At 41.6% G+C, this 11615-nt stretch overlaps 1 pseudogene; it reads right to left on the bottom strand.

Moving 5' to 3' along the window:
• Positions 1–855: 855 nt before the first annotated feature.
• Positions 856–1155, bottom strand: LOC101642923 (annotated as a pseudogene).
• Between the last annotated feature and the right edge of the window lie 10460 nt (positions 1156–11615).

Genomic DNA, 11615 nt, shown 5'->3' on the forward strand with positions numbered 1-11615 from the left:
AATGCAGAGCTCCTACCATTCTGAAGCACGTTGCCAAGGTTTATTTCTCACAGTAAATCTATTTTTAAAATTTTTTTGATGAAAATAAGCTTTATTACATCAAGTAATAAATACACACAAAGATGCAAACAGTTTGTGAGTCCTTCCCCTCTGTGATTTTTTTTGGGGGGTGGAGGGTAGAATCAATGCACAGGCAACTGAAATCTACACACAGTCTGGCTATGAAAAATGTCGGGGTTGTCCTTGTTTGGTTTGGTCAGTTGCTATTTCTTCTGTATTTATAACTTGTACATTTTTTAAAATTGACTTCAACGCACGAGAAGGCTGAAGCGAAAAAGTTCTGTAAAGCGGGACCTACATGGGATGCCCAACTGGGAGTGGCCACGGAGCAGGTGAGCACGGTCAATGGTGGCGAGAAGTCAGACAAAACCCTGAACGTTGTTGTGAGCTTATGAAAAGGGACACAGGATGATCTGGGGGACACACAGGTCCCCAAAGAAAAGAGCACGCTGAGACCCTGGGCTCTTGGGGGCAAAGTGGAGTTTGCCATCAGATCAGTCACTTTCAGTTTTTAAATCAATGCTTTAAAATGTCACACCAAAAACCAAAACAAAACAGAGAGAGAGAGAACCCTGGGTAGCACCTAACTACTGAAAACGCAAATAATCCTATTCCACCGCGAAGTCTTTGTTCAACTCAGGGGAGGGCCGGTTCACGACCTAGTGGACCCCGGCAGGGAAATGGGGAGGGTACAGGGCAAAAACAGTCAGCACTTTGAACAGATAGAAATGGGGATGACAAGCTGTCACATCTCATCTGGGGAGAAGATGGAATGCCCTGGGGGCATCCAGGGCGCTAAGACCTGGCATTCTGCACCCCCTGGGACTAGCCCTCTCGGACCAGTCCCCTGAGATGAATGAGGCCTCGCTTCAGCCTCTCCACGCACTTTTGCTCCCTGTGTAGGTGGGTCTGATCTCCTTCCCCAGCTCTGCGATGATGGCCCGCAGCTCGGCAGTACCTGGCTGTTCCCAGAGTCCCGGGTGTACCCGAGGGGCCGTGGCCCCTAGTCACTCAGCAGCTGGCAGTACTGCGAGGACGTCGCCATGCTGGTCGACGGAGAATGAATGCTCCTGCCGCGTGGTGGGCAGCGGCGGGCATGTGCCCACGGCGTAGCTTTTGTACAATTGTTGTCATTGCACAAAGCCTCTGCGATTCCTCCTTTTCCCTGATACCACCAGCCCTTCCACTGGGAAGCTCATTTCTCCCCAACGTTGTTGTAGGTCTTCCTAAAATTTTCCATACAACCAAATTGCTGCCAGCTTCCATAAATTGCATCTTATCATATATCAATTGCATACTAACTGATATCTTCCTTTCTTTCTAAGGCTTTGCAATCAATGGCTCAGTAGTAGCCCATCAATACACAGCACAGTGGCTGGCATATAAAGTTGTTTGAAAAAATGTTTGTTTAATGACTGAATAAATGAGTGGTGTAGATAAAGCTTTCAGAAACCTTATTGAACTAAGCCACAGTTGACTTATATAGCTCTATTCCTTTGGAAATTCCAACAAAATATTCCCGAATACAGACAGGTTAACAAAGAATCAGAAAAGTCCCAAAGTGTTCAAGTGCATGGCTAGTTAGGTTTTAAGAGCCCTATTTTGTTGGGAACTTAAAAATATCACCTAAGTATACTTTTATGTGGGATAAAATATAAACCCTTCTTAATTTTCACATTAATTTAAAAAGTAGTCTGCTCACTGTTCTAGGATGTCAATCACACTATGAAGCAGATTACTGGGAACAGAGAAATGAAGATTATTGAAAATAAAGCAGAGTATTGGGAACAGAGAAAATAAAGCCAATGGCAGACTTATCTTGGGAGAAGGAGCACATTGCAGGCTGCTTCTATCATTATCTCTAAGGGAAACCCTAAGATTCACTCAGAGGGGTTCAGCCTCACATGGAGAATTTGGCCTGCTAGTTCTTCTATTTACAGATTGCAAGGTAAAATTAAGACCTTGATTTTCAGGTATGTGTGCTTAAATCTATAATATAATAATATCCTGTCTATTCTACTGAGGTAGTTTGTGGTGCCAACCTGGCCGATAAATACATGTGGGATTAATTGAAGGGCGGAGAGATAAATGGCTTGGCGTGCCTCGCCTTTCTTGTCTGTTGCTCTTTGACCATTGGACAGGTGTGCGGCTGCCTTGCTTGTTCTGTGCCTCAATTTGCAAGCTACACTACCTGTGGGACACCTAACCCATGGACTGTGTCACTGTAATTTGAGGGTCCTTCAAGACCTGCTTTCCCACACTATTGGAATGTAGATCTCTTGAGCTGGGGACTGTCAGACCCTGTCATCTGGCTGACTGTTGGTGACCTCCTTGCTGTTTGCTGCCTGTGCCCGGATAGCCTGAATTGCTCTACAGAGGACTACCTGGCAGCCCCCAAGACTTGAAGGACTGCCAGTGTCTCACAACTGTCTCATGGGAGTGAGTTGCACTGAGCAATTTGTACTGCTTTATAATTTAATTAACTGTTTATTTCTTATGTTATCTATCTATCTGTATAAAATATATAAAATTATTAGCATTCTGGTTTTGTTTCTCTATAGAACCCTGTCTAACACATCTACCTTCACAATATTTCCAAAATCAAGCCACTTCCTGCTACCTCTTCTGATACTCCCTGGGTCGTTTCAGCATTATCTCTTTCCTGGAGGTATTTCCGAGGCTTCCTAACATCCAACCCAGTCATTAAAGAAATGGTGCCTCGTCACTTCTCTGTAGCAGATACCCCACTCTAACTCAGAATAGAAGCAAAGGTGTTTTCAATGTTCTGGGAGAGATCTCACAAGGTTAGTCTGCCACCCACAGCCTCTCCCACTCTACTGCTTTCCCTTCGCTCTCTGTTTCCCCTTCACTAATTCATTCTAGTTACATTGACTTCTGTGCTCACTTACTTCAGGGATGTCCCAGGAAGAGATGCTCCCCTTTCTAGTCCTTCTCTTGAGATTACGTTCCCCCAATGCCTCCCTAACTTGTTTGGGTCTTTGCTGAGATGGTTTCTTTCTAGTGGTATCTTTCCGGTGTGCCCTGTGTTGTTACATGTTTCCTTACTACCCTGTTTCCCCGAAAGTAAGACATCCCCCCCCAAAATAAGACCTACTTACAGTTTTGCCTCTCGCTGAAATAAATATAAGGCATCGCCTTGAAAATAAGACCTCCCCGAAAATAAGGCCCCTGAAGCTACTGTGACTCTGGACCGTAGCAGCGGGCGTTGTGTGGAGACCCCTGCCAGTGCTGAGATGCTTATATGTTCACTAACTCGGCTTTCCTCCTGCAGTCGGCATCATTGGTGTATTTTGTTAGATGGAGGAGGGCTTTGTGGATTCGTGTGGGACATCTGGGCTAATGTTGGACTTGTGGGATTGGGCAGCACTGGGTTGGGATGTTTTCTTGATGTGCACTTACCCTTTATATAAAATTCTCTCTTATGCATATACGTTTCTGTGGATTTGTTTCTCTAATGTACCCAAAGTAATACAGATTGAGAGTTATAACATGCCCTTTGGGTACTGGTAGAACATTGTAACATGTCCTGATAAACAACTCAACCCTGAGCTTTTCTCATTGGCATTATAAAGGATTACTTCCTATATAAATCCTTTAATCAAGAATTTTGTCTGTGAGTTCTGCTTAGCCATTTCAATAGGTATTAGAACCCAGAGAAGTAAAACAGAGAACATTAATAAAGATAACACATCATTTCCTGCCTATGTGAAAAATTGCTTGAGTTTTGTGAGCCTTAGTTTCTTGAACTAGAACATGAGAATAGTAATAATAGTAGCTAAATCATAGAACATGACCTATGTTACATATGTAAGTTTTAGAGCCATATTTGCTACATAATGAAAGAAATAAAACTCCTTGCTGTGAAGCCAATTCTCATAGAGACTCTGTTGGACAGATTCAAACAACCCAATAACCTATAACCAAACCTATAATCTAACCTATAATCTTTATAGCTGTAGACTAGTTCATCTTTCTCCTACAGAGCAACTGGTAGGTTTGAATCACCCACCTCTCAATTAGCAGCCAATCATGTATATATAGAGAAAGAGAGTTTACTGTATATTTATCTTTCCTCAAAATCATAAAAACAAATTCAAAAATTAATTTGGGACACATACCTAATATTATAAACAAAATTAATTCCAGGTTAATTGTAGATATAAATGCGAGAGTTTAAGCAGTCAAGCTTACAGTGGAAAATGAAAAAATATTTTCACGACCTTGCTTAAGGAAAAAATATAAAACATACTGCCAGCCACACACACAAAAATCAATGAATTGGCCTACTTCGAAATTATGAACATCTGTTAATCAAAAGACACATTAAGAGAAAAATCTAAACCACAGAATGAAAGACGAGGGCTGTCATACTAAAAAGACCTTATTTCCAGAATATACAAAGAATTTCTATACCCCAACTAGATTGTTACAAATAAAACAATAGAAAATTGACACAAGACTTGAATGGTCATTATTCAAGAGTTAATGTTATCTGTCCAGAGATTTATTCAGCATAACTAGTCACAGGTATCAAACACATGGGATTCAATTATGCATTCAACTTGAATCTAACCCATGCCATTGAGTTAATTCTGACTCCTAGACTAGCTAAAACTAAAGAAAGCAAAATACCAAGTGTTGGCCAAGGTGCAGGGCACTCAAAACTTTTGTTCGGTTCAGTGGGAACATAAGTGCGAATGAGTCCTTTGGAAAAATTAACACTTTCTACTAAAGCTGAACCTATGTATGCATGATGATATCACAATTTAATATCTATGTGTTTATTTAATATGTATGTGTCCTAAAATTTATGTATGAGAATGGTCATCGTCCCCACCCCCAGCCAGTCCTGGAGATTTGGGGCTCAGCTCAAGGGGAGTCCCTCTGGGACATGGGGTACAGTGAATGGCGTGACCCTTTGCTGGGCATGCCTACACAACAGGGTATGCTGGGCCCCTCTAGGGTTCCCTGTATGGGCTCCAATAAATGTCTTCCCTTTTGCTTAAAAAAAAAAAAGGTCATAAATGTATTATTTTTCATAGTCACAAACTGAAAACCATCCAAATCCCCCAAAGGGTAGAATGAATCATGACATCATCATACAATAAAATACTACAAAGGTTAAATGAAAGAAGCCAGATACATACAAAAAATTATATGATCCATCTGCATAAAGTTCAAGTAGCTATACACTTATTAAAGTTGTCATGATGGCAGTTACCTTTGAGGGAAAGGGCTTAGCTGCTAGAGTTGACAAAAGAATAGTTTCCGGTATGATCTTGTGACTATTTACTGAGCCATATGTGTATGGCACTGCTTTAATACAGATTGTAAACGTCACCTAAGAAAATTTATTTAAAAGTATGGCTATAGAAATTATAAAAATAATTATTAAAATTATAGAACAAATGTGATGAGTAATGAACTTCACCCAAGTTTGAGTATTTGGTTATGACTTACTCACTAAATTAAACTGTGGTTCTGGGCATGTGTGTGTGACTTGGACACAAGTTTTTCAGGAAAATAAGAATTGTTGACTGATTTGGTACACCAATCCACAGTCACTTCACAGTATCTGCTGGGCAGTAGGCACTCAATAAATATTTGTGGAATATATGAATGAATAAATGTCTTGCATTTGATAAATTAAAGGAAAGTTCATTTAATACTGTTTGTGGGCCAGGAAAATAGAATGGGGTTCTTCCCAGGAGGTAGAAATATTATGATTCATCTACTTTTATATTTCCTCCAGCCAGTTTTTCTCAAGCAGGGTTCATAATTGGAGAGGGTGATATATGAGTCGCAATCAACAGTGTGAACCAGTGTGCAAGGCCAGGAAACAGAGAGGAAATTAATTTTTGAGCCCACCAAGACATCTCAGTATCTATCACTTAACTGAACACATGCATTCCAGAAGGCAGCTCTAAAGTCATTTATCTGGTGGGGGGAAAAAAAGTCCATTTTTTCCCTGAAATTTCTGGAAGGACAAAACTATTTGAATAAGTGTTTCTAAATTAAAGTTCTACAATAAATGAAACTCATTTATTTATTTATTTTTAGTCTTTCCATGAGTGAAAATAGCCAAGGTGGGGGTCCATTTCACGATGCATTAGGTACAGAACTTCAAACAGGGGCAGTAAGCTTTCTGGGCACTCTCATTTTTACCTCATTTATTATTTATCTGTAGATTATTCTCAAACTAGACATTGCTCTGCTATGCTCTGTGGTGTTCATAGGAGCTGGAATTGACTCCCTGCAATGGATTTGGTTTTGGGGTTGGAAGTCCATTCAGGAAAGGCATGTATGCAAATTCCTGTCTTTTTTATTTTTATTTTTTAAGTCCTAGATTCATGCTTCCTTAGCTTCTCCTTGGGTTCCTTATATAATGAAGCTAAAGCATAATACTATGCTTGTCCTACATAAATAGTTTTCTCAAACTCTACCCTGTTTCCCCGAAAGTAAGACATCCCCCCAAAATAAGACCTACTTACAGTTTTGCCTCTCGCTGAAATATTACAGTTTTGCCTGTCGATGAAATATAAGGCATCCCCGAAAATAAGGCCTCGCCGAAACTACCGTAATTCTGGACTCTGGATCACAGTGGTGGGCGCTGCTGTGCAGCTCACTGTTGGCCGCAGCACAGCTGGAGCAGACAGGAAGTGCGAGGTCTCTTTCAATAAAACAATAAACAATAAATGTGTACCATATTCTTCTTCATGGAAAAATAAGACATCCCTGAAAATAAGACCTAGCGCCATCTTTAGGAGCAAAAGTTAATATAAGACACTGTCTTATTTTCGGGGAAACAGGGTAGCTTGAAAATTTCTCCAAGTTTGCATTTTAAGATCAAATGAATTTAATTTCTAGTTTGGCATATTCAAAACGAGGTAGCTCTGCATTCATTTTCTTAATGGATCGTTGTATATAGTTTGTACCCATTACAAAGATTCCTACGAGAAACAATGATTCCACAGTGGCGGTAGAATCCTAAGCAGTGAGGCCGTCAGATCGGAGTTTGAATCTGTGCTACGTGTTTTTGCATAGAGGTTGTCATGGGCCTCAGTTTTCTCATTTGTAAAATGTGTACAAACTCTGGACTTGGAAGATTAAATGAGTTAGTTAGATTACACAACAGAGTGAAACTCAGTAAGTGAGATTAGCAGCAGCATCACTATCATTCTATTAGAATCACCATATCGTCATCAGAAGCATCTCTGGTTTCTGCATCCTTGTTTAATTCTTTGTCTCTAGACAGTCAGAAAGAAGCCAAGTTCTGTCAGCCTAATGAGCCAATAGATATTGCTGCTCATGATCTCAATGCCCTATAGCTTGTGCCTGCTCTGAGCTCATTTAGTTAGTAGTCTGGCCTGATGCATTGAGCACATCCAGGAAAATCATCCATTGCGCATGTTGTTTCTGCCACGGTGACTGAAGTGGAACCACTCTTCATCATGTTTCACATTTCCATCTGCAAAATGGAACTCAACCCCCATAGCCACTCACACCAGGAATGATTTCAAGATGGCTCATCTTGGAAACAGGTTGCAGAACCTAAGTGGAATCAGCAAGGCAGCAGGGAGTTAGGGCGGCCCTTGGGTTGCTGATTGGAAGCTGAGAGCTGAAAACAGTTCTCTCTGATCTATTGCCTGGAGAACACCCTCAGCCAGCTGCCCTGAGAAGATAAGAAAATTGTGCTTCTCTAGGCTGGGTGGTGCCATACCTAACAAGGAGTTGGGCAAGATGCCTTGCAAGTGGTGTACTATGTGCCAAAGTCTGCATGTGTTTCATATAGATTCCAATTTTCACTCTTTGCCACATACTAAAAAATGTATTTTATATCTTCCCTGGAGGAAATCACCACATGGCTCTTGCTCTTCTCAGAAAAATTGTTCTAAATGTAAAGGATGGAAGGGAGAGCAGGAACATATATCACATTAACCTAATTTGAGGGTTTTGTTTCCTAATGCAGATTTTAAAGAAAAACAAGTCGCTTGGAATCAACCTGGGAAAAGACAAACAGTTGTTTTCTTTATCTAGAACTGCTCTAAAAACAATCGCAGGGGTGGGTGGTTGTACCAAACAGCAATGTGCTACCACCGGAGGTTCTAGGGCAGAGACCCTGGGTCCAAAGGATAAACTCTGTTCAGGCCCTTACTTTTGGCTGGTACTGAAGTCCCCCTGGTTCTTGCATCTTTGTTTCATTCTTTTTCTATTTCAAAAGAGATTGACTCAAAAGACAACCTAATCCTGTGCATTGAATCCACCTTGTCAGCCTGTCGTTGTTAGGTGTTCTTAAGTCCCTTACAACTTACTTCAATCACAGGTACCACAGAACCACCCACCACCCAATCCCGCACCATCCTCACAATGGTTATGTGTGAGCTCCTTGGTGCAGCTACTGGGTCGGTCCATCGGGTGGAGGGTCTCCTTTGTTTCAATTCTTCTCTTTTACCGATGATGAAGTTGTTCTCCAGGGACTCGGCTCTCCTCCAAAGTATATGATATGAAGTCTCACCCCCGTTGCTTTTCAGAAGCATTTTGGCTGTGTGCCTTCCAAGACGGATTTGCTTGTTCTTTTGGCAGTTCATGGTCCTTTTGCGAACAGAACTCCCTCAAATCCTGCCTCATTAGCGTAGTAAAGGTGAGAATTTCAAACACAAAAGATAATTATGTCAGGTCACACAATGAAGGAGGGTAACATGATGTTGAGCGTCATGCCCCACTTGACATACATTTTTAAAGGGACATAAATCCATAACTAGTAGCTTTGCTGTAATGCTGTGTTGTTCCTCGGTCTCACCTCCTTCTTTGGGTGTGCTTGTTTTTCCCGGCTTAATAGAAAAATAGAGGCTGGCATACTTGGAGAAGTGGGGAAGCAATGGTCTTCTCCATTGCAGAATGGTGACCATCTTGTGTTTATAACACCGAGGAGCAATACGGCTCCAAATGAAGTGGGGCCAAAATGTGACCATTTTCAAAACATTTCCCCTTCTCTCTTTGTTACCTCCCATCTAGTTTCCAAATTCGTTTTGGGAAACCTCTGAGAGGGACAGCATTATAGATGGAAGGTCATCGAAGCATCCTTGCCTATTAGACCTTTAGTTTGGTGAAATTCTCAGGCTGGATCCAGAAAAGAGAAACATGGGATTCTCTCCTGAAAATGGACCTAGGTCCCATAAACCCAGAGTGGCAGGGACAAAAGAGAGCAGAACAAAGGGATGGACACGAGAAAGAGCGAGACCTGGAAGGGATGCCTTCATGGAAGGTAAGACAATAATAGGAAGATAATGGCTTCGTGCTTAACAGTATTAATAATCAGCAATCTCCTATTGGTAAATTCCAACTTGGTCATTTAGTCTCTGTCGTTGGAAGCCACTGTGTTGATTTCACTTCAAAGGGACTGATTGTGATAAAGTTGAATTGTCTATACAATTTATCGGCTGTACTTCTTATGGTAGCAGTTCACCAGGTCTTTCTCTTGCAGGTTTGAATTCCCAACTTTTTGGTAGACAACTCCCAACCCAAGTATATCATATACACAGCAGAGACAAGCTACGCAAACCCAAGCCAAATCTACTGCTATCGAGCCAGTTCAAACTCATAGTACTCACCTCTGAGTAGAAAGTGTAGAATTGCTCCATAAACTGTCTGAGATTGTAAATCTTTATGGAGTACCTGGCTTTCTCTTTCTTTGGGGATAATCTGGTGGTTTGAACTGCTAACTCGCAATTAGCAACCCACTGCTTAATACAGCAGAACTCCTTCGAGTCAAGCCGGATGCCAAAATATCAAGGTGGGCGCCTCCCATTCCAGATGAATTTGGTTTGCTCAGAGTTTACCTAACTCATAAGCCCAGGCCATCAGCAGTAATTATCTACTGGGATTTCCTCATATGGAAAGAGACAACTCATGCCACTCATTTTAAACTCTCTCTCTCACTGCCATCGAGTTGACTTCAGCTTATCGTGACCCTGGAGGACAGGGTAGAACTCCCCCCCGGTGGTCTCTAAAACTGTAACTGTACAAGAATAGAAAGCCTCCCCTTTCCGTCTTCAAAGACCTACCCAATTTTACCTCCCAACAAACACCATTGTTGACAGGTTTGGACTGTTGAATTTCATTCTTCGCCTGTCATTAAACTTAAAAAACAACAACAAAAAACGTTTATTCTAGGTACTAAGCATCTAATCTTCTAGCATTTGTCTTTGTCTAGCATCTGTTTTCTTGTCCTCACTGTACAGTGAACCCTCGTTTATCGCGGTTAATCGGTTCTAGACCCTACCGTGATAAATGAAATTCCTCGAAGTAGGATTCCTTATTTGTAAATCAAATATTTTCGTAGTTAGAGCATAGAGGACATGAAAAAACACCCTTTAGCCACCATTACACTCATATTACCCAATTTATTAAACGAAAAAGGGAAAATACAGTAAAACATTTTGGACATTATGATTATCATTTATTATTTATTATATTATTTATGGCATCAAGCGTGTACAGTATGAGCCAATCAGTGGCAGTAATGACAGAGCATGCGCTGTTACGCAAAAACCACAATAGAGTGAAGCCGCGGAAGTTGAAGCGCGAAGTGGCGAGGGTTCACTGTATTCTACATAGTACATAGTGTTCCATTTGACAAATGAGGCAATTGAATCTGAAAGCTTGCTGTCAGAGGGCAGATTGGAGGCCTCTTCGATGAGGACTGGTCCTGTCCTAACCAGAAAGAGATTGGCAAAACGATCAGTAACCTAACATCAGCCACAGCTGAGGCACCAAGCGCCTAAAGAGGACAGACTCCATGGCAAAGTCCTAAAGCATAAAGGGGAGCAAGGGGAGAAGGAAGCTGGTTTACAAGAAGACCAAGGGGCTTGTATTCTAGACATCTGAACACAGCATGACACTGACCAATGATAATTCAGGAATACTAACGCAACGCGTTTAAGGAGCTCTCGCACATCTTTCCTCTTTGACAGATGCAAAGGATTTCAAAATATAATTAAACCTCCCAAGACCCTTGGGAGGGGCTGGCATCATATGCCTTTTACAGATGGGTGAACTGAGGCCAACTGAAAGTTCACTCCTGAATTGGTGAGAGAACATGAAGGAAACAGTATACTTCTGTGCTCCTCTCTGGTTCGGTTCTAACCAGTTCAGTGGTCTAAAGGGTTTCAAGGGGGAGTTTAGACTGGTTCTCAACAGTTTTCAACCATCGTAGGTATCAAAATACTTAAAGCAGATATGTGAGGAAGGGGAATATGCTCCAGACCCTTGCACTATCTGCAGTCCATTTCCCCAAGTGTCTCCAAACCGGCTCCCCTGTGGAATTTGTTTAGCTAGAAGTTTCTTAGCCTATCCCAAAGGAGTCCTGGTGGTGTAAGAGTTTTCTGCTGGGCTGCTAACTGCAAGACCAGCAGTTCGAACTCACTTGCTGGTCCATGGGAGGGCGATGAGGACAAATGCCTCCTTAAAGATTTATAACCTCAGAGACCCATGGGGACAGAGTCAGAATCAACCCCATGATTGTGAGTTTGAGT

Source organism: Echinops telfairi, unplaced genomic scaffold, assembly GCF_000313985.2.
Source record: "Echinops telfairi isolate 266 unplaced genomic scaffold, ASM31398v2 ScPeMD7_24;HRSCAF=84, whole genome shotgun sequence".
NCBI lineage: Eukaryota > Metazoa > Chordata > Mammalia > Afrosoricida > Tenrecidae > Echinops > Echinops telfairi.